Source organism: Belonocnema kinseyi, chromosome 6 (assembly GCF_010883055.1).
Source record: "Belonocnema kinseyi isolate 2016_QV_RU_SX_M_011 chromosome 6, B_treatae_v1, whole genome shotgun sequence".
NCBI lineage: Eukaryota > Metazoa > Arthropoda > Insecta > Hymenoptera > Cynipidae > Belonocnema > Belonocnema kinseyi.
In genome coordinates, this window is record NC_046662.1 from 73,000,382 (window position 1) to 73,022,531 (window position 22,150).

The 22,150-nt window shown below is 29.0% G+C and overlaps 1 protein-coding gene across 6 annotated transcripts in view; it reads left to right on the forward strand.

Moving 5' to 3' along the window:
- Positions 1–22,150, forward strand: part of LOC117174097 (TOX high mobility group box family member 3-like) — a 142,855-nt gene that overhangs the window by 29,313 nt on the left and 91,392 nt on the right. The gene's annotated exons all lie outside the window — the stretch shown is intronic.

Genomic DNA, 22,150 nt, shown 5'->3' on the forward strand with positions numbered 1-22,150 from the left:
AACGAGATAAGTCTAAAAGAATGTGGTGCAGAAGAGACGCTAGTAGACACATGGGAAAGAAATCGGTTAAGATGGTTCGGACATGTTGAGAGAATGCCAAATAAACGACTAACCAAACAAGTGTATCAAGGTAAAGTAAATGGCAGCGTGCCCAGAGATAGACCGCGGAAAGAATGGTTAGAATGTGTGAATGAGACCCTAGTTAGAAGAGACGTAAGAAGTCACAGAAACTCGAGAGCCTGCATGAAAAAATGCATGGACATAAAAGAAGCTAGAGAAGTATGCCAGGACAGGAAAGTATGGCGGCAAATAGTTAATAAAAAGAGTGTCAGTAGAGTGAATGACGCCTGAAACAAAGACCTTGGCTACTAATGGACCCAACTGGGGAACCTTATAAAACGACTTCGTGAGGTTCTTCGCTTGGGTTGATTGGTAGAGATTGATCAGCAACCTGGGTCGGAGCAGTGTTGCGGAACGAACGTGTTATTTACTTAAATTGCACGAGAATTCTGGATCAATCTGAAAAATCTCTATCCCTCCCACACACTACTCCTTTCCCCTACCGAGTGAGTCACGCCTACCCCGAAAGGGAAATGGCTTAATGGTGTAATAATAATAATATGTGGCATATGATACTCCTTGGATTAATCTTATTTTCTTGAAATGCAAATCGCCAGCTTAACCGCGTTCCTGAGATTATGTTAAACAAACATTAATTATAACCGGTCATATCTATTTGTCATCTGTGCTCGAAATTTAAATAAAATTTTATTTTTCTCATTTTTATTAACTCTATTTATAAAAGCAGGAAAGCTGTAAATCTGCTTGAGATTTTGATTTATTGGACGTTCAGTCAAAGGCGGTCGTTGAAAATATAAAAGAGAAATCGAATTCCAACTCTAAATAACATTTTTAATGACTGTTTTTACGATTGCGAAACTTGCGGAAATAAAATTCAATTTCAGTTTCCCCTTATTTTTTTAAGTAATTACAAAAGAAAGTGAAAATTTAAAATCATTTATATTGACAGAATTTTAGTTTAAAATTATCACAATTTTTATGACGCAATTTGAAAAATTATTATTAATATATAAATATAAGTAATATAAATGTTATTGGTTCAGAAGTAATTTATACTTTAAAATTCGTATAGAAATTCGAAGTTACCTTTTCACATATCTTCCGTATTTTATACTTAGGTAATCTATTTTCAAATAAATGAGTAGACCGCCCTTCCTATTAAATTTTTTTCTCCCTTCACATTTCCTATTGCTTCGTCTTGGAGGAACGAAACTCGTTTCCTTGGGTACACCGTGCCCTGAGTACCATACTTTTTTATATTCATCTACCTGCCCAACACTCGAGATTAAAAGCATACAAAGCTCAAATTGCAGGGATCATGACCAAAAAGAAATTTAAAAACGAAAAGATCAGGAGCCCTTTGCTGTCCACCGCCGTGAAATTAAGGTAGAACCAATATCGGAAATTGCACAAAAATTAAATTGCAACATGAATATTCCGTCAGTATAAAAAAAAAGTTTTTAGTTTTATGCAAGGAAAACTTTACAAAGGGAAATTCCGCAAAGCTATCAAAGCAGTTTTCCCTCGTCTCTCAATACTTTCTGAAAGAGCTATTTTCGTTCAAATAAAACGGGGTTGTTGCGGGTCGGAAAATTCTAGAAAGTCAGGAAAAAATTGACAGAGTTAGATAATTTTTTATAAACGGAAGTGGAAGTTAATTTGATTATTTTATTGCAATTTTGGTTGATGATTCATCATGTTAATTGAAAACACTTTTTTGTTCGAAATTTGACTATTTTTGTGAATATTATTTTTGTTGTAGTTGATGTGTGTAAATTTCTTAACTGGAACTTTCACTGCTTCATGTTCATTTAAAAATTAATCTTCTTCGTTATAAATTCGTCTGGTTAAGAATTAATCTTTTTATTGGAAATTTATGTGTTCTAAGTTAAAAATTTATTTGTTATAGGTATAATATTAACTATTTTGTTGAAAATTCTTATTTTTGGTAGAAAAGTTGTCTCATTAATAAAAACATCACCTTATTTGCTAAAAAAAACATTACTATGGGTGAAAATTAACTATTTTCTTAAAAATTCGTTTTTTCAGTAGAAAATTGGATTTTCTAACTAAAAATGTAACCATTTAATTTTTTGTTTGAAAATTATTTTTTTTATTTGAAAATGAAAAACAAAATTGATTTTGGTTGAAAACTTGTAGACATTTTGATCATTTTTTGAAGAAATTAAATCTCGTTTGAAAATTTATCTTTTTGGTTTAAAATTGAACTATTTCGTTGAAAATATATTTTATTAGCTTGGAAATTATTAGTTTTACTGAGAATATATTATGACTCAAGTTGAAGATTGATCTATTTTAGTTGATAGTTCGTTTTGCCTTTATGTTGTAAATTTAACTTTTTTTTTAGAAAATTAATCTTTTTCAGTTAAAAATTAATGTATTTTGTTGAAAACTTGACTTTTTTTGGTAGAAAAATAATCTTTTGTGTTAAAAATTCTACTAATTGTTCAAATTTATATATGTATTTTTTTTAAATTGAACTGTTCTACTTTTTCTAGAAATTTGATTTTTTCAAATGAAATTATATATTTTTATTTGAAAATTTGTGTATTTAGTTAAAAATGTTTACTATTTTGTGGACAATTTTTTTATTGGGTTGAAAAATTATTTGGTTTAATATTTATCATTTAACTTAACAATTCATTTCTTTGGTTAAAAGATATTTTTTTTACATGAAGATTTATTATTCTAACTGAAAATGTAACTATTCCTGTAAAATTTGATTTATAATTGAATAACATTGTTTTAGTTTAATGTATAATTTTCTATCTGAGTTTGAAGTAAAATTGTCAAATTTTTGGAAATGATGGAATGTGCTCAAGCCTAAGACAGTTTTTACAGCATTTTTTCGCAACAAGATAATAATCTTTAGCGGATTTGGTCATCTGATCTTTTTTAGGAACTGATTCCATTATCTGTAAAAAAAGTCAAAAAATTATATTTCAAGTTTCAATGAAATTGTCTAGTCAGAAAATTATATGATAATATGTTTTCATTAATGTAAATCACAGTATGATAAATGTGTTTATAACTTTCCAAAATGTGGATGAAATATGGTCAGAAAAACCAAGAATAATAATTTCGCAACTTCACTGAGTTCAAAAAGAAACTAGAAAGTTTGTATCAGCTCACTAACAGAGTTATGGCATTCGTAAACTTAAGATGTACTCTTATATAGGTTTCAATCCCTTTGCAAATAGATTAACTTATTAGAAATAGTGTATTTAATTTAATACGTACGATTTTCCTTGAATCCTGTAAGTACAATCTGACCGAATTATAATAGTTAAGAATATCTCTGTCATTCAAGTTCTTAAACATTTATAAACCACTTTAAATACAAAAGGTTTGAAGTAATTTCAAAATTCGTTCGCTTCTCTTCTGCAGAATTCACAATGCAAATTTAGAATCTTTTAAGGGCCGTCCTTAGGGTAATGGTCAGACGAAAGGCCAAATGTCCCATCCGTTACCACCCTCCTATATCCCATCCGTTCCACTTTTTTCATGTTCTCCAATGATTATAAACATTTTTAAATGAACTATGATGGGTATTATCTCAAACTAACTTTAGATCTCAAATTTTTCATCTTTTAGTACATACTAAAGAAAATAAAATAAACTTTTCTATTATTTTGGTAACAGATGGGACCACTCTTGCCGAATGTTAGAAGTTCATAAAAAAGGAATTGCAAACCAAACAATTTTTATGTATTCTATATGAATAAGCAGACAAATAATTGTATATTTCATTGAATATTTTACATTAATAATCCAGTACTTTTACTAGTTAAGACAAGTCCACAAAAATGCCATAAAAACCATAGGTACTTTGGGTCACTTGGTGCCCTGAACAAACATTGCTGAAAAATAACCTAAAAACAAATATTTTGACCAAAAATTTTCTATTCCACAAGTAATGGAATATATATTAAATATCTCAATTGTTAAAGATTGAAATTTTTAACATTTGTATTTTAACAGTTTGGGTTATCTTATTTTTGAATAGCCGTTGAGAGCAAACACAGAGTTTCCTCGGTTGGTTGGCCTTGGTTATTTTAAATTTAAAATCACAGTAATTGTTAACAAATACAAGCCCCTGCAGTCGATAGAATCTCCTCTGTGCACAAACTCTTTGTCCTTCATACATACCAATTTCGTATCCATAAGTGCAGAATAAAAAAAGGGACCGGTAAGTTTATTGCAAATATCTTTCCAATTTCTTTGACTTATTAAAATTTTAGATAGCTACATCTAATTAAATTTCAAAGTTCGAAACATACAATTAATGGGATCGAATTTGGAATGAATTTAATTTTGATGTCTCGTCGTTCCGAAATTTGGGATGAGCAGTTAAATTTCTTATTAAGTTTGGTTAGTTGTAATTATTCTATCCCTTTTTCCCGCTCCGCTAATTTTCCAGGAGGAATATACATAGACGCAGCAATTTAATTTGTAGAAAATTAAAACTTGGAAAGTGCTTTAATTCAAAAACCTTAAAGTTAAAAAAAAAATAAAAAATTCAGGAAAAACAAGTTTAAAATAAATCTCTGATACAGAAAGTGGTTTCATTTGAAAATACAAGATTGCAATTTTAGAAAGATCTAAGGTGAAAGTCTTTTCAGTCTAAATATATAATTAAGATATAGGTGTTTGTGCAATTTAAAGTTATTTTATGTTATTGAAATTCAAATAATAAAAGCTTCATATTATGTGCAAACTAAATTAAAAAAATGAAACTTAGAAAATTTTAAGTCAAAGCTATTAAATTCAAAGTACAAAAATTGGAATATATTTGGAAAATTTTCTTAAATACAGTAGGTTTAAAATTAAAAATAATAATGCTTATAAAATTACACCTTAAATTTTAAATTATTAAGTATACTTGTCATGGTATCTGAACTTTGAAAATCCGCATATAAAAATAGAATTTTCTTATTTCCACCTATGAGTAATTCATTTTAATTTATGCCATAGATTAAAATCTAAGTTACGAGATTGTAGAATAAAAAATGATTCCGGAATAATACATTTGACAATTTATCATATTTTCTTGATGTCAAGTTGTGTACTTCAGGAATGCGTGCTGATTGGTATGAATATTAGCGATAGTTATTAGAGATTACGCTCATGGAAAACAAACTCATTACTTAAAAAATAACTGCTAGAAATAAACATGTTTACAGTTTACTTTAGTGCCTTCAAAGTTACCAGAGTTCAAAGACTTTTTGAAAAAGGATATATTTTTTGGTCCTCTTCAAATGGCATTAAATTCAGTTATTGAATCTTTAACAACAAATGTAAGGATAAAATTTTTCTCTCAGATGTTTGAAATGTGAGAAAATATTAATCCTCAAGTTAATTTTTTTATTCTGGTACTCGAAACCCTTCAGCGATTTCAAAGAGACTGGAGATCATCGAACAAACACAAATTAACAGATTAAACATTCACGAGTGGTCGAGGGAATACAAAAATTCGTCTGAAAAACAAAACGAAATATTCTATTGACATCCACCAAACCAGCTTCGCTTTTTTATTCCTCTCATTCTCCATTTCTCCATCCCTACTTTCAACCCCTTTCCAATTCTACACAAGTACACACCCACGCTGCACATTTCATTTATATTTTGTATCCGTAAATGCAATATAGCCAGCAAACAAAACGTAATTTTAAATATAAATCCGTGCTTGAATAACTGCGAGGTTCATCAGAGTATTCAAAAAATTTCAATTAATTTCCCTCCCGATTCACCACTGCGATATTTTCACGAGTGTTTGCGATTGGATGAAACGGATAAAACAAAGAGCGAGTCGAATAATTTAGTTTCGTTTTTTAGTACCGTGTTTAATTTTTTAATTGGATGAGATTTGATTTATTTTTAGGATTTTATATATGCAAGCAGTAAATTTAATTGTTAAAAAAAATGAGGTTGAAATTTGCCTTTCAAATTGAAAGTTGAGATTGTGGAGCCTTCAAAGTACAATTTGAAATTTAAAAAATAGAAGTACATTTAAAATACAGGGCTCGGATTCCCGACATTATTGACACTATTTGTCACATTTTTTGTATCTATACTATTTTCTCGTAATTTGCCGCTGATGACACTATTTCTTCGCAACATACTTTCGAACTTCTTCGCTAGATTGGCGAAAATGACATGACCACCATCTCGAAAATTGAAATTTGAAAATATTTCAATTGATTTCAGAAATTTAAAAGGATTTTAACAAGTTATCCAGGATATTAATGATATCTAAATGATTTCAAGTGATTTCAGTGGATTCCTGGAGAACTTTATGGAATAAATGAAATGAAATTTCAAGGGATTTTAGAGATTTCAAAACGTTTATCGTATTTTTAAAAATTCGAAAGAATTTCACTTTATTTTATAAGAGATGTATATTTTACACCAGATTAAAAAAAAATAGTTTAATCCCCGATTTAATATTTAGAAAATTCCCTGATACTATCTTGCTACTATTTTTTAAATTTGATGTTACTATTGACATCACTTTGAATATATGAAATTAGCCCGAGGCCGAAAAACAGGAATGGGAAATGATTGATGAATAAGATGCAAAATTGATATACGAAATGATAATAATTTGTTACCACTTAATTAATTTTCAACCGAATTGCAAAACCTGTAAATGACTTTTGTGTTTCTGGCACCCATAAGTTATTTCTAATGAGATACAACCTGCAAGTTATAACCCGAATGCACATGTACAAGTCTTAACTGGGGAAGCTGTAATTTATATGGTGAAACAAAGTTGAGAGCGACGGATTGCCATTTGAAATCGCTTATCTCTCAATACTTTCGCGCGATCCAAATGCTATTCATCAATTTCTCAGTTCCTTGCTTCAAGCTATCATTTTCTCACTGAAAAACACTGCAAGTGAAGGAGAAACGCCAGATAAGAGAATTTACGTAATTTGAAAGTTATACTTATCTTAGAAATTTAAAATAATCACGAGAATTATAAAGTTCTTTATATATGTAATTGCAGATACATGTTTCCATCGATTATAAAAATTGCATTACAATTTTCTTTATCGGCTAAATTTATTTTTAAACGTTTTCGTACATTTTTAATTTTATTCAGAGCATTTTCTAAGTTTAGCACACTTTATAGTTTATAGATCCATATTAAAGTACCTAACATATTTTGCTATAACTGGTGACTAAGTCTTTGTAGGAAGGATCAAATTTCAAGTCAAGTCAAGGCACATAACTCTTAAACGAGCACAATAAAAAGCAGTTTCCATTTACATCTTGACATAATCTCTCATTTCTGTCTTGATGTAGTTACTTCCTTATTGCTGTCCAGCTTCCTCTCTCTTACATAATTTCACGAAACAACTTTAAGGTCCAAGATTATTGTTTATCACTAATATCTATCAGATATAAATTACATCCAATTGAAAGTATTAAAATCGGTTTTTGCACACTGTAATTTCAATTACGCAATTAATGAGATTCTACAATATCAACACTGATATAGCGTATTCACTAGACTGACTAGACCACTGCAGCATCATCCGGTTAACATCCGTTGCTTTGAATAAAGTTAGTAAGATGTTAAATTGATGTGTCTTTTTTCGTATTCTTCATGAATAATTGAATATACAAAATGATTTTGTTTTAACTTGAAACTTTCAAATATCTCGAAAAAAAGGCACTCTATGAAAAAATGTTACGAATCAAAAGTTTCAAGTTAAAAAAATGACCCTGTATAACACAGTGCAGTGATAACTGTAGTGTGTTTTTTAATAAAAATAGAAACTTTTAAGTATTAGAGAACATGTTTTGGTTCGTGTGACTGTTTTTATTGCAAAAATAATCTTCGAACGTATGTAGTAAGAAAGAAAAGGATTTTGGTAAAGAGTAGTGATAGCTGGGATTAAACCTCTAATGTGAAGAAGTCAACAAAATTCCCTGACTTCTCCCTGATTTCCAGGTTTTCCCTGACCTGCAGCTACCCTGATAATAATAATTGATTACTTTTTCATTTCTGGTTTGTTACGAAGGATAATTAGAACCTTCTACATTTAAATTAGTTTTATTTTCAATTGAAGTTAAACTGACTTCGCTAACTTTACCGGTGTCTTTTAAAACAAATATATAATATCAAATAATACAAAATTCCAACAATTTGAAGAATCTGTCAGATTAATGATTGAAAATTATTTCATCGGATTCTAATTATGGTTGAAATCATAGACATTCATGCATATCGAGCTGATTTGAATTCCTCTCGGTTGATAGGATGTACTATGGCGAAGGAATTGTTCTCGTTCCGTTCCCGTTGTTTCTACGTTCCTCCGAACGATTAGGAGTATCCTGCAGGTAGAATGGGGTGGGGGGACGGTTTCTAGGGGTTGTAATACAAACGCATGAAATACTGAACACAAAACTGGCGCCTCAACCGCGAACCCGTTGCATTTGTGGAATTGATTCGCGATGCCTCGCATTCCTTCGTGATCGGCTACTTTCCACATCTGGCATGAACGACCTTTCTGGTACCTTAACCAAAAATCTACGTATGCTAACCGGTTTACAAAATATCATCAGTGAGTCAATTTTTTAATAGCGAATGAATTGGAAATTGGTATCATTATTTCAAGGTCAGTTCAAGGTACTTCAAATTTCCGGAAATCTAGAATGAGCATTAATAATAGATGACAGCAGAATTAATATTTGACCTATGTTCAGTGAGGCGTATTAGAATTTATAACTTCGGCAATAACATGAATACCAATTTTAATCAAAGACTTCTAAATCGCAATTAAAATTGTCGCGATTTTTACGGTTCCGATCTGAAATAGACCTTCGAATGCTTCCAACTGATTTATAAAATTTCAATATTAGAAGATATGAAACGATTTGATCAAATCTATAAGGTTTAGAATATTTTAAAAGATTCCAAGGAATTTTAAAATCTCTCAAAGTATTTTAATAAATTTCCCATAATTTCAGGAAATATCATCTTTCATGTAATTTAGCAGGATTTTATACTAGTTTAATTGCTTTCTAAGAACGTACTCAAAAGAATTGCGGGATTTCGTAGGATTTCAAATATTTCCAGATATTTCCAAAGATTATACAGAATTTGAAAGATTTTAGGATATTTTAAAAAGATTCCAAAAAATTTTCAATTGATTTCAAATTTAAAAGTTCCAAAACATTTTTCAATATCTTCAGAAATTTTCAAGGAATTTTAAAAAGATTGTACAAGATTTAAAACTTCTCGGGGCATTTTGACAGATTTAAATAATTTTATGGAAATCTGAAGAATTTGAAAGATTTGATGGTATTTGAAAAAGATTTCCAGGAATTTGTGATTTATTTCTGTAATTTCATTTCATTTCAAAGGATTTAAAATATTTTTGGGTATTTTAATGTAAGTGTGTAGTGTGCGTAGGCTCACAGAAGACTTGCTACACTTGCAGCCTTTTAGTGAACCTAGTCTCCTTTTTCCAGCTCCGATGGGCTCACCGAAAATATTTTTTCTACGCTAACGGAATTTCGATGAAAATTGATTCGATCATTAATTTATCTGACTTATTTTTTATTCTTTAAAATTATTTAGAATTCTCTTCAATTTTTTTGGTTCGATTGAATTCTTCTAAATTCACGCAATTCTTCTTAATTCAAAGGATTCTTAAAAATCTTGTAGTGTTTGTTTTTACAACGCAAAAATGTCACAAAGTTCGTCAGGTTCTTTTTCATGTATATGCTGATGACGTATTGCCTTCCTTGTACAACTTTTAGGACACGCAAAGTGCTTTGTGTATCCTTTTCTGTTGTATCTTTCAACTTTTTCGACTTTTCTCATTTATAAACAATCGTTTTTTGCAATAAATATTAATAATTAATATATTTTATTAACGCAGTTAGATGCAGCTTTCTCATACGAATCCAACGATACCAAAAACTCATTTTTCATAAAAATGTAACTTATGTATCTTTTTAGTTTGGACGGCAGAATAAATCAGGGTAAAATCAGGAAAAACTTCAGGAATGTTAAAAATGAGGTTTGCGACCACTCTCTATTAATAATTGGAAGGTGGCCCTGACTGTTGACGTTCGTCGGGCGTAGGGTTCCGATTTAGTAACAAGGCCAGTACGAGGCACGTCCCGAAACTGTTATTGTATGGGATTTGGAATGTATATCTTCCAATTTGAAATGTTCCAGAGTTTTGTAACAAATAGGCAGAATGACAGAAAAACTTCAGATAATATCTTCTTCTCACAATAATTTTCTTCGCCCTTCGAGAGATAATTCTGTATTATGGAGTTCATAAGTGGAACCGTACTAATTTGGTTTTTAGTCAAGCAACACTTTTTTGCAAAAATAAGAAAATTGGCACTGTGGAGTTGAAATTTTTTTTACGTATCGTAAACCACAATGTAGAAGGGAATTATCTGCTAATATTTTCTTCTTTTTTCCCTACTTAGAGGGCCCTGAAAAGTATATTCTCTGTGTCTTTGTTCTTTACGAGTCTTCACATGAGCATGGTTACTGGCAAAGTATACTTTGGTTGAGGAAACTGTGGATCTCTGGGGGTAAAAGGAACCGGGGCAAAGGAGGAGGAAAGTTGAGAGGAACGAAAGGAACACATCCGTCCAGCGATGCAATATAACTGAGACGGGGATGGTAATTTGTGCGTAATTGTGGTAATTCGAGTGTGCCTCTTATTTATTCCCTTGAGTCCGAGCAATGGGGATTTAATATAAGTACAAATCGACATAGGAGAAACTCAAGAATTTCAAAAATATCCTTTTTTTAATCATGATTATATCACCGTTTCTGCCAATATGAACGAAATTTAGAATAAAAATTTTATTATTTTAGTTTCCAATTTGTTCAAATTGGGAAAATTATGTGATTTAAAAATAGAATGTCTTGTAATAGTTAAAATAATTTTGAATATTTGTGTTTTAACAAATTGAACCAAGTTCTAATGAATACTTTCAAAATTATAAGTTCAAAGCTTTAGGCTACTTACTGAATAAATTTATTTTAACAATGTTTTTTGCAATTGCATTTTTTCTTATTATTGTCAATTTTTGAAGAATGGTTGAAGTTTAGTTATTGATAACTTATTTCTTCGGGGAAAACATTCTCTACAACTCTGCTGTATCCGAATTTGAAATTAAAAAATGTTGTATGGCTGAAATCGCTGAAACCACTTATTTAAACAAAATTATATTTGAATGTTATTTACTTATTTTTTGAATTCGAAATAGTAAAGTCCTACGGAATTTTTTCCCTGGAAAAGCCATGACTTATTACAATTCAAATTTGTTTTAAACCTTTTTCATACAAAATAATGTTTTTTCTTTCACAAGGCCCTGACTGATAATACCATTTTAATTCTTAAATTCATATTGAACACTTTTTATTCTCCAGACACCTTATTTCTGATACGACTACTACCTTAAATTGTTCAAAGCTGAAATATTTCAGATTATGAAGCTCAGCAGTTGAGCAATTCGTTCAAGTGTGAATGCTTAATATTTCAGGAAAAAAATCTGTTTAACTTTGAACATTAGTCTAATTTACAATTCCAAAATTCCAGGCATTTAAATAATGATTTAAATATAATGCTGATGCGCTGGTGTAAGAACTTTAACATTACTTTTTTATGTCAAATAAAGTATAAAACCTTTTTTTTTTAATGTCAGTTTATTATATATTGCAAATTTAAAATTAATTTCGAACAAGTCCAAATTTTGTGTATATAAATTCGAGATATTCTAAATAAAGCTTGACTAAAATTTTGAATCTAAATCAGGGTGGCCTTAAGGCAAGGAAAATCTGGAAATTAGGGGAAAATGAGGGAATTTGTATAAAAAGATTTTGAAATAACTTTCAATGCTAATAGATTTGAAATTGTTTTATTCCATCTTTTTAGTTGAAAAATCAACTATTTGTTTTGAAATTCTTATTTTTGGATTTCAAATTCACATTTTAGTTTTCAGCTGTAAACTTAATTTAATATACATTTTCAATAAACTGCAAATTTATATAATATATATAGTATATTACGATTCGTATTCGCTGATTGATCGCTTTTAGTTATTTGTTTGTATATATATAAAACAATACTTAAAAAATAAAAATTGCATAATATATTAATGGTTTTAAAACACTGAGACATTCGATGTTGTAATTCTGAATGTAGGTCGGGGAATAAATCAGGAAATGAGCATCTTCAAATTTCTCTTCTTAATACTCATCACTGTTGAATTATTAAATTAACAAATTAAATTGATAAAATTACAAAAGATTCCGTGAAGTTACAACAATTGTCATCCAATTTTGTTAATAGCGATGTTTAAAAACTTATCGAAATAACCTTGCTTATTATTTTTAATAAAAATCTCTGAAAAATGTTCAGCATGAGCAAGACAATTCAAAAATCTAATTTTAAGATGCAGAAAGTAACTTCTGACATTCAAACATGATTTCTCTTAATTTGAATCTATATCTTCTTTCCTGGTTTGATACATTAAATTATTTTCTGTTTATTCGACTACTTTGTGAATCATTGCTCAAAAAGATCAGCGTGTTTTAGTAATACTTTCTCGCTTCGGCTTCATTGCGAAGTCGTTTTCTCTGCTCTAATTCCGTTTTCGCAAGCCAAATCGCGCAATCAATCGGCATAAGAAGTTTGAAAAACGTGCCGAGCTCTTCGCACATAACTGAAAGCTATTATTTTCTGAATCAGGTTCAGTTCCCGTAAAATTTTACACGAAAATTAATTTAAATTTTTTATGAATCCCAGAATAAAAACAGGTTGTCTACTTATCTGGAGAACCAGCAAAACCTGGAATTGTCAGGGAATTTTTATACATCTCGAAAAACATGGGAATCTCCGGGAATTTTTCTGCAGTCAGGAAATTGTTTCAAAAGTGTGCTTACTTCTTTTCATGATGATGCAAAAATAAAAAACAATGCTTTTTCATTTGTAAAAGTAGCTTTATATTACTCGATTTAACTGCTTTGTTGAAAATTAGTTTTTTTTTGTATTTTGGAAATTAATTTTTTTAACTGAATATTTAAGTTTTTTTTAATTGAACAGTTTTTTTAAAGTACGTATGTTTTAGTTGAATTCAACTAGTTATAATTCAAATTAAAAATCTTCTTTAGTTCAAATATCAACTATTATATTTATTGTTGATAATTCATGTTTTCGAATTGACAATTCAACTACTCGGTACAAATTTAAACTCTTTTGTAAAAAATTCATCTTTTTAAATATTTATCATTTTATTTAAAATTTTATGTTTTCGATTCAAAATGTAATAGTTGTATTGAAAATTACTTTTAGTTAAATATTCATCTCTTTAGATGAAAACTAATTTTTGCAACTGAAAAGTGGAAATTCAACTGTCTAATTTTTAAATTAAAATTTATCTTTCTCTAAAAGTTCATGTGTTTTGTTAAAAAATCGTTATTTTTTGCTAAAGATTTAACGTTTTGGCGGAAATTAGTTTTTTTGTTGGTTAAAAACAAATTTTTTAAACTGAAAACTTAATTATTTAAGTTGAAAATTGAACTATTATGTTGAAAATAAATTTGTCTTTAGTTCGAAATTATTTATTAAACTGACAATTTAACTAATGCAGTATACAATATTCCATTATTTAAGTTAAAATTTAATCTCTTTGGTTGAATATTAATTTTTTTATTTAAAATTTTACTATTCAAGTTTTGGTTTAAAATTTATTTTGCTTAGTTGAAAATTAATGTATTTTGTTAAAAATTCGTTTTTTGTGGTAGAAAATTCATTTGTTGGTTCGAAATTCTAAATATCCAGTTAAAGATGTTATTAGTTATTATTAGTTATATCCAGTTAGATATTATTAATTAAAAATTCATAACTCTTCTTGAAAATCCAACTAAATATTTTGTTGACAATTTGTTTTTATTTTTGATCGAAAATTAATCATCTTAACTAAAAATAAGACTATTCCATTGTTGGTTAAAAATTTATATACTTTCGCTTGAATTATTAGGAATTGGAAGAGTTTTTTAATTGAATTTAATGTATAAAAAGATTAAATCAAAATTTGTTTTAATTATTATTCAAATTTATGAAATTCAGTAGTGTTGCTTTTGAGCGAGAAATACAAGAAATGAGAAGCAACGAGAAAATCTTTCGTCTTTTTTTATGAAATCTAATCTCATATCATCTAATATAAGCGAGCTTCTCGAAAGATCGTATATTTCGATCAAATTGCGTTGTCAGTGTCAAAACTAACATTCGTGAAAAAACAAATGTCATTAGTAGTGTCATAAAATATGAAAGTAAATATATGAGGCACAAAAAACGTAGCATTCAGAGTAAAATATGTATTTCTATTAAATTATATACTTCTTTCATTAATAATTAAGGTTCCTAACTATGATTTTCAATAGTATAATCCTTTTTTTATCTCGTTAGTTTATTTTCTGTATGATCCTTGTGGTTATATCTTAAATCTGATGCATAAAGAAAATTATTCTCTAATTATAGATTCCTGGGACCAAAAAAGGCTTATTTACACACCTTTTTCAATAATAATTATTATAATAATGTGTACTGATTTATTAAGCGGGATATTTAAAAACTTGTTTCACATGAATAATAAAATTACGAGAATATTAAAAACAAATTTCCGTATTTAAGAATCGGATTTAATGAAGATTTTTTTAATTTTTTGAGATATATTCTTATTATTTCTTTGAAATAGTTTCAATATAAATAAAAAAGTTTAAAGGGGATTTTTAAGGAATTTTAAAGGTTTTTGAAGAGATTTCAAGATATTTAAGGCTCGAATTTAGGATTTTTAAAAAGCTATAAGTAATTTCTAAGCGAATTAATAAATGTCAAGGAATTTCTAATGATTTAAATAATTTTGATCTATTATTTAAAAAAATTGCATACAGTTCTGAATAATTTCATAAGATTTAGAAAAATTTTGTGGGACCTGTAAGGTTTTATGATATTTTAAAGGATCATAAGAAATTTTCTACATAGTTCCAGAATTCAAAAATGTTTGAAGAAATCTTACTCGGAATTTAAAATATTTTAGGATCTTTTAAAATGTTTGATAGAAATTTTTATTTAAAAAATAATTTTCTTTTTGCAAAAATAAACTTAAAAAAGACCGTTTTTCATGTGCTTGAATCTCTGAACGTTCAAATGAAGATTTTTTACTGGTGACTTTATAAGCCAGAAAAAGTCCTCAAATTTCTGTACAGGAATTCTTTAAATACAACTGTTTTGGAACGTACGTGTATGGCCATTTTTATCAACTATTTTTTAAATTTGATAACCTTACATTTAAGTCAATGGCGTTTCCGCTGGTAGCTCGAGTGAGGAACGAGATGAAATGATATGAGATGGGACGATATAAACAAAATAGAGAATCATATTCTCAGTTTTTGAGAATACTTCTCGAACGACTGAAATGAGCAAGAGAACCGAGCACCTCGTATCGTTATGCAACACTAGAATTCAGGAACTAATTATTTTTAAATTGGACGTATTAATTAAGTACTTTTAGGGAATGACTTATTTTTTGTCCAGGATTTGAATAGACACCCTGTAAAAAGTTATACTTCATAATATTTAATATTCCTATTTTCTTGTTCTATTGTTTTAGCCTAATAATTCTCTTGTTAAAAAGCTTTTTGTCTTGTTAAATGTCCCATAATTATTTCATGCCGTTGCAACATTAAAGCAGTTTTTTACACGACATAAATCAACTGATTATTATTCATTGAAGGATAGATTTTCTTTGAATGTCAAACATGAATGCTGGAAAGGTTCTGTGTTTAAGAAAATAACTGCATGCAAATACAAATATTCGTAATTCAAGGACAGAAATGGAAATGTCATTCTATGCAAAATTTTTCCTAACTGCAGCAAAATATTCCAGTTTTGCAATTTCATCTCTTCAACTCTCCTGCGTGATCTTTTTCTCTCTTATTTATGTAAATTAAATTTAATGTAGATACACGGTCATTATAATTACACTTTAATTTACGTCCACATTAAATTTAATTTACATATGTGAAAAACAACTTCCATTTACGATATTAAAATATAGCAAGATATTAATTCGCATTTACTGCTCAAATTTCATGCCTCTGCTTGGATAATGATTTTGTACTTATTTTAAAATATTTTGCTTATTGCTCATTGCTCATTATAAATTCCTATAATTTCAAGCCAAATTTATCACCTGCGTTGTTTATTATTTAAAATTGTGAAACATAGAAAAATAAATTGCTGTGAATAATTAGGCATTCGCACAGGGAGAGACAATAAAGATTACGTCAGAATTATACACTGTAGTAAATTGTACTTTGAGATAATAAATGCTTTATTTTTTTAGAACTATAATTGCATCTCCTCCGTTCTTCACCCCTTTTTTCAACGACTCATGGCTTTTCTGTGAAACCTATTCCACCGTTTTTTGCTATTCGCCATTTTCTACTGTTATCGTTACTCATTTCCATAAATAGTGGAATTAAGGTACTGATTTATATAAATCGTCTCCTCTCCCACTGAATATGCATTTTATTCGATAAGGAGGTCATTACTTTAAGTGGGCAATTCTTGCTAAATGAAATATTGAACCGCGGTCAAGAACAGAATTCCGCTTTATCCCCTTTCATAATAAGCCAACCAATAAAATTATTTAGTGGGAATTTCATGGTGGACGCGCGAAAAATCTATCCCTCGAATTTGACAGAAAATGGTATTATACTGAAAAAAGAAATATAACTTTCATGTTTTTAATCAACTTTTTGAATATTAGCATTTATTTTGTTCAGTTAAAACAGCCTTTTCAACATAAAATTTGAACCCTTTTTTGGTTTGAATTCGATTGTATTTTTGATTGGATATTTATCTCATTGTGTCAAAACTTCCAGTATTTGGTTGCAAATTTATGTTCTTCGTTAAAAATTAGTCTCCTTGTTTAAAAATGTATTTTTCAGTTTGAAAATTCAACTATATGGTTAAATGTGGAACAGTTTTGTTGGAGCCTAATTTTTGTTATGGTATTAATCTGAATTTATTCTGCCCATTGTTTCTCCTTTTTTTTAAAGATCGCCATCTTTTCCCTCTTTGTCTAATATTTTAATATTTCCAATTATTCTTCATTCATTATCGTAGCTTAGAAACAACTAAACGTAGTCTTTAATTAATTATTCAAATAATTACTGCAGTCTAATCTTACCTACTTAATTAACAATACCCGCACCGATACAAACATAAATAGTTCTTCTAATTTCTAAATTAAATAAGCTTTAATCATGGAGATTTTCATCACAAAATAAAAGCAAAATGCAAATACAAAAAAGTCCTCTTTTTGCACTCATGATTTACATTTACGCGATAAACACCGTCCTTTCTACAAATAAATTCCGGTTACACTTTCACAAGTTGGCCAATCAAGTTGGTAATTGTAAACATATAATTTAATTTAATGAATATTGAAAAGTTGGTAACGGGTTTGGAAATACGGTCTGACAAATGGTCGATATAAATCGATCGAGAGAAGATTAGCGTCAGCCAAATTTTGTTTCGAAGCGTGCCGTTGATTCTAGGTTCTTTTATTTTATTTTTTCCTATACTAGAAGGCCTGGAAATGTAAAGAAATCGCCATCATTTGTTCACCTGCCAATCGAGCTCACGGCAGGTCTGGAACACTAAGTTAGTCGTTTCTTTCCCACGACTTAGGAAACGAGTCGCAATAGCTCGTTTTATTATAATCTCCGATAACGGGTTCTAATGACTTTATCGATCGTTAAATCGTGTATCCACTGGCAATCACGTCAGCCGTCAGCCGTCAGCAGGCATAAAGGAGAAGGATTGCGCGAAAAGTTAAGATAATCCAAGTGCATTAGAAGGAGTTGAAAAAATGCAATATAATGTGTTATAATTTTATAATAACGTATTTATACTCGATGAGTGGTCACATGAACAATCGCTCGATAGTTGAAGTATTTTATAAGAATGTTCTTAAATAAGAAACTAAGAAAATTTCTAAGAAAAAGTAATGGAAAAGTAATTGCTTTTATAGAATAGCAATCTTGTTTTATTCAATAGTTGTGTAGTTATTTACGTAATTATAATTTTTATCATTTTCTTACTAGACACTGTGTTGTAAGTCAAAGCATTTATACTCTGTTCTTTTATTGCATAAAAACAGACATTGTTTTTGTTGGAGTTGAGATTGCTTTTGAAATGAGTTAAATCGTCTGTATTATAGGTTCTTCCAATTACAGGATTAGAACAAATATTAGAAAGATCTATAACAGGGATCGCAGCGATTCAGTAGTTCAATTCTAGGTAAAGAAAAATGGCAAAAAGGGCAATTTAATTCATGTATTATTAAAAACGATTGATATTATATGAGTATCTCGTTAATGCTGAACGTAATTGTCCTCTAACACTTGCACCTTTTCTTTTGAAAGTTTGATCATCATTTTTGTGTTTAATTTTTTTTACTATTTGGACAAAACTGTTGAACACTTCGGCACTTTAGAAGTGCATCACAAAAAAAATCAAGAAGATCAAACATGGCAAAATAGTTCAAGAACAGAATCGAAAAATGCTCATGTTTGAATTAAAAAAATTATTTTTTGTCAGTTGATAGATTTTGATTCCTTATTCGCTTCAATTATTTTCTAGTGTGTTATTTTCAGTACAGAAACCTGAGTTGTTAAAAGTTTTTTTCTACTTAAGTTAGAAAGAAATTGTTTGCAAACACAAAATTTACTATTTAAAAAATCGACTCTTTCTGTTTTTGTTTCTTGAAACATTTAAATTTGTTTCCAATGTATTTTTATCACCTGAAAGCCCTTAAATGTTAAACCCATTTTTTAATGTTAGGCCCAAAAAAACTGTAGTGTACTAAGATCTAAAATGAAAAATGTATTATTATGAAAATAAAAAAATAATATCATTTAAAAATACTCAGTTTCATAGCATGCAGAACCAAGCTATATAACAATTAACTGAATTAATAGAACCCATTAATAAAATCAAACTATTTTTGGTTGAAAGTTCATCATTTTTAGCCGTAAATTCGAATGACAGCATTTTTTCTTACGTTGAAAATTCAACTATAATTGTTTTGGTATCAATTTGATTGAAAATGAATTTTTTCATTGAAAATTAATATTTTTTATATGAAAATTAAACTGTTTTTAGAAACATTTTGTCTTTTTGGCTTGAATATTTAACAATGTGTTAGAAACTTTAACTATTTTCTGAAAATTTCTGTTTTTTGTTGTTGAAAATTAACTTTCTTTGTTGAAAACTCACAAAATTTGGTCTGAAAATTAAACTGTTTTGTGAAAATTTTGTGTTTTTAGCTTGAAAATTCAAATTTATGTTTTCGTCTTGAGCATTGAACAATTTCAACTATTTTTTTCGAATGAACTTTTATGTTCAAAATTCACATTTTTTGTTTAAAAATTATACTTTTCAAAGTAATTTCATTTTTTCGGATTAAAGGTTAAAAAAATTGTTTAAAAATCAGCTCTTTTTTCAGGAAAATTTTTTGTAGAAAGAATATATTTTCCTCTTCTTGTGAAAAATAGTCTTACTTTCCCTGTTTTAGAACATTTAGAATTTCGTGATTGAACAGTTAGTGATCTTATCGCTGTCATCGATGTCCTTTAAAATAAAAAATTAGTGAATAAATCGTTGATGTTATATTTTAAATTGGTATCATCAAAAAGAATCTTTTTAAAAACATCGTGTTTTCTAGTCTCTTTAATTTCTGTTTATGGTCCTTCAAAAATGAAACGAAACCTTGTAAAAATATGGAAAAGGTGGAAATTGAGTAAAAATTCTTGATTTAAGGTGAAAAAGAGGACAGACTGGTGATCCCTACTAAAGTAATTATTGTCAATTAATTTGTAAAAAAAAATTCGACTTTTTGCTGGATTTGCCGTTCCATTATCCAACCTAATTGTAATTTGGCACAATTGATCAGCCCTTTGAGTCATCGAGCTGCGCTCAATGAAAGGTCACTTGAGGTGTAACAACGCCTCAGCGAAGCTTCAACCGCAGCTGTGCACACAGCAGTTGAGTACATTGACTCCTACAAATATTTACTCAAAGTCCTTTTTGCCAATGTAAAAAAACAAAAGAAAAAAAAAGGAGAGGAAAAAAGTATCTGAGAAATAGAGAGGTGTGAACAAGCTTCGTGCATTAAATTAACATTGGCTCTTCAAATTTACATTCTTGTACTGGCGCATGTATTTACAATTCTAAATTATTTTTGACAACACCGTGTACAGTAATCGATATTCGAATGCCAGTTTTGGAACTCACTTCCGGGATAAAAATAGTTTCAAAAGTTTGAAAAAAAATAGTGTCAACATTTTTTGTTAGTAATAAACTCTCTGTTAAGAGAAATTTCCAGTTCTTTAACTTTATATTTTAAAAGTACTGAGCACCGTAATTTCTATTCACTTATCGCAGGCTTTACAGTCTTTTCCCTATTCGTATGTTTTTCTTGTTTCCCCACTTACGTGCGAACTGAACTGGTATTTTATGGTTAAAAATGATAACATTTTTTGGTTCAAAATTGAATTATTTTTCTGAAAACTCGTTTTTTTTGGCAGAAAATCAATCTTTGTTCTTAAAAATGCAATAGTGCAGTAAGTCTAAGGCTTGGAATACCTTTACGCAACAAGCTTGCCTCGAGTGTCGATTGTGATCAACCACAAATCGTAAAAGGCTCGTGAGCTGCATTATAAAGTCGATCACGTGACCAAACTGCATCCAGATCCAATCTTATTTTTTGTCGCACATTAATTGAATGACTACCCGGAATAAAGTGGCAGCTGCCAGCGTAAAACCGAAAGAGGGAATTGTAATTATATGACGTGGAATGACTTAAAGAAAATATAAAGGCCAGAGAAAATCGTTGCAGAACTTAAGCGTTTACAAACCGTTTTTAAAATGAACATTAAATTTCATCGATACTTGACTTATTTCATTCCGTCACATTTTGATGAAATCGCAATTTTTCCCTGCTTCGAATAAATCACAGCTGGCCCAGAAAGATTTAAAGTTGGCGACCTGTCGCTGTCGCTAATGAAAAAAAATATCTTATTAATAAACATGCACGCATACTCGTTTCGTTAGCAATTAATGTCCATCCACTGGCAGCTTCATGAATCGTTCATAAAATCGCACCGGTCATTCAGGTAATAGTGATAAAAGTGACAGAAATTGTCTCACTTCAAATAATGCAAAATAATTTGAAAAAGTTAGTCGGAATTCCAGATATAAAAGAAAGAGAATTCTGGTTAAAACAATCGAATTCAGTTATATATTTTCCTACCACAGGATTCTTATTGTTTTCTAGGTCATTTTTTTTAATTAATAATTTCAAACAAATATTAGTTTAAAAAGAATTGAGTCGATGGACTTGGTTAACAAATTATAAAACAATTTATTGTACTTTCCTAATTTACTTTATTAAATTATATTTAAATTTTTTTAATTCAACCAAAAAAGACGAATTTAGAATGATAAATTTTCAACAACAGAGAAACTTATTTTTAACCAAATTGTTAAATTTTCAATAAAAATTAATAAATAATTTTTCTATGAAATTCCTCAATTCTCAACCAAAAAATATGAATTTTCAATCTAACAAGACAAATTTTCTATACAAAACTGCATATTTAACAAAACAGTTGTATTGTCGGCGAATTTCCTGCAAAAAATTGAATTTTTAATCCGAAAATATGAAATGTACACAAGAAGTTAATTCTCAACAAATTAGTGTAGTTTTCTATTAATGGAATAATATAATTATAATGGAATTAAATTTTCAAACCAGTGGTAAAACTATTAACCAGATGATATGAATTCTAAACCAAAAACAGAACAGTAGGCTATTTATTAAAAAAATAATTAGAATGTTTAAATACGGAACACCTCAGTATTGAATTGCAATATTTACATAGATATTAAAGTATCTTGCAATTATTATTTTCTTCCAGGCATGTTAT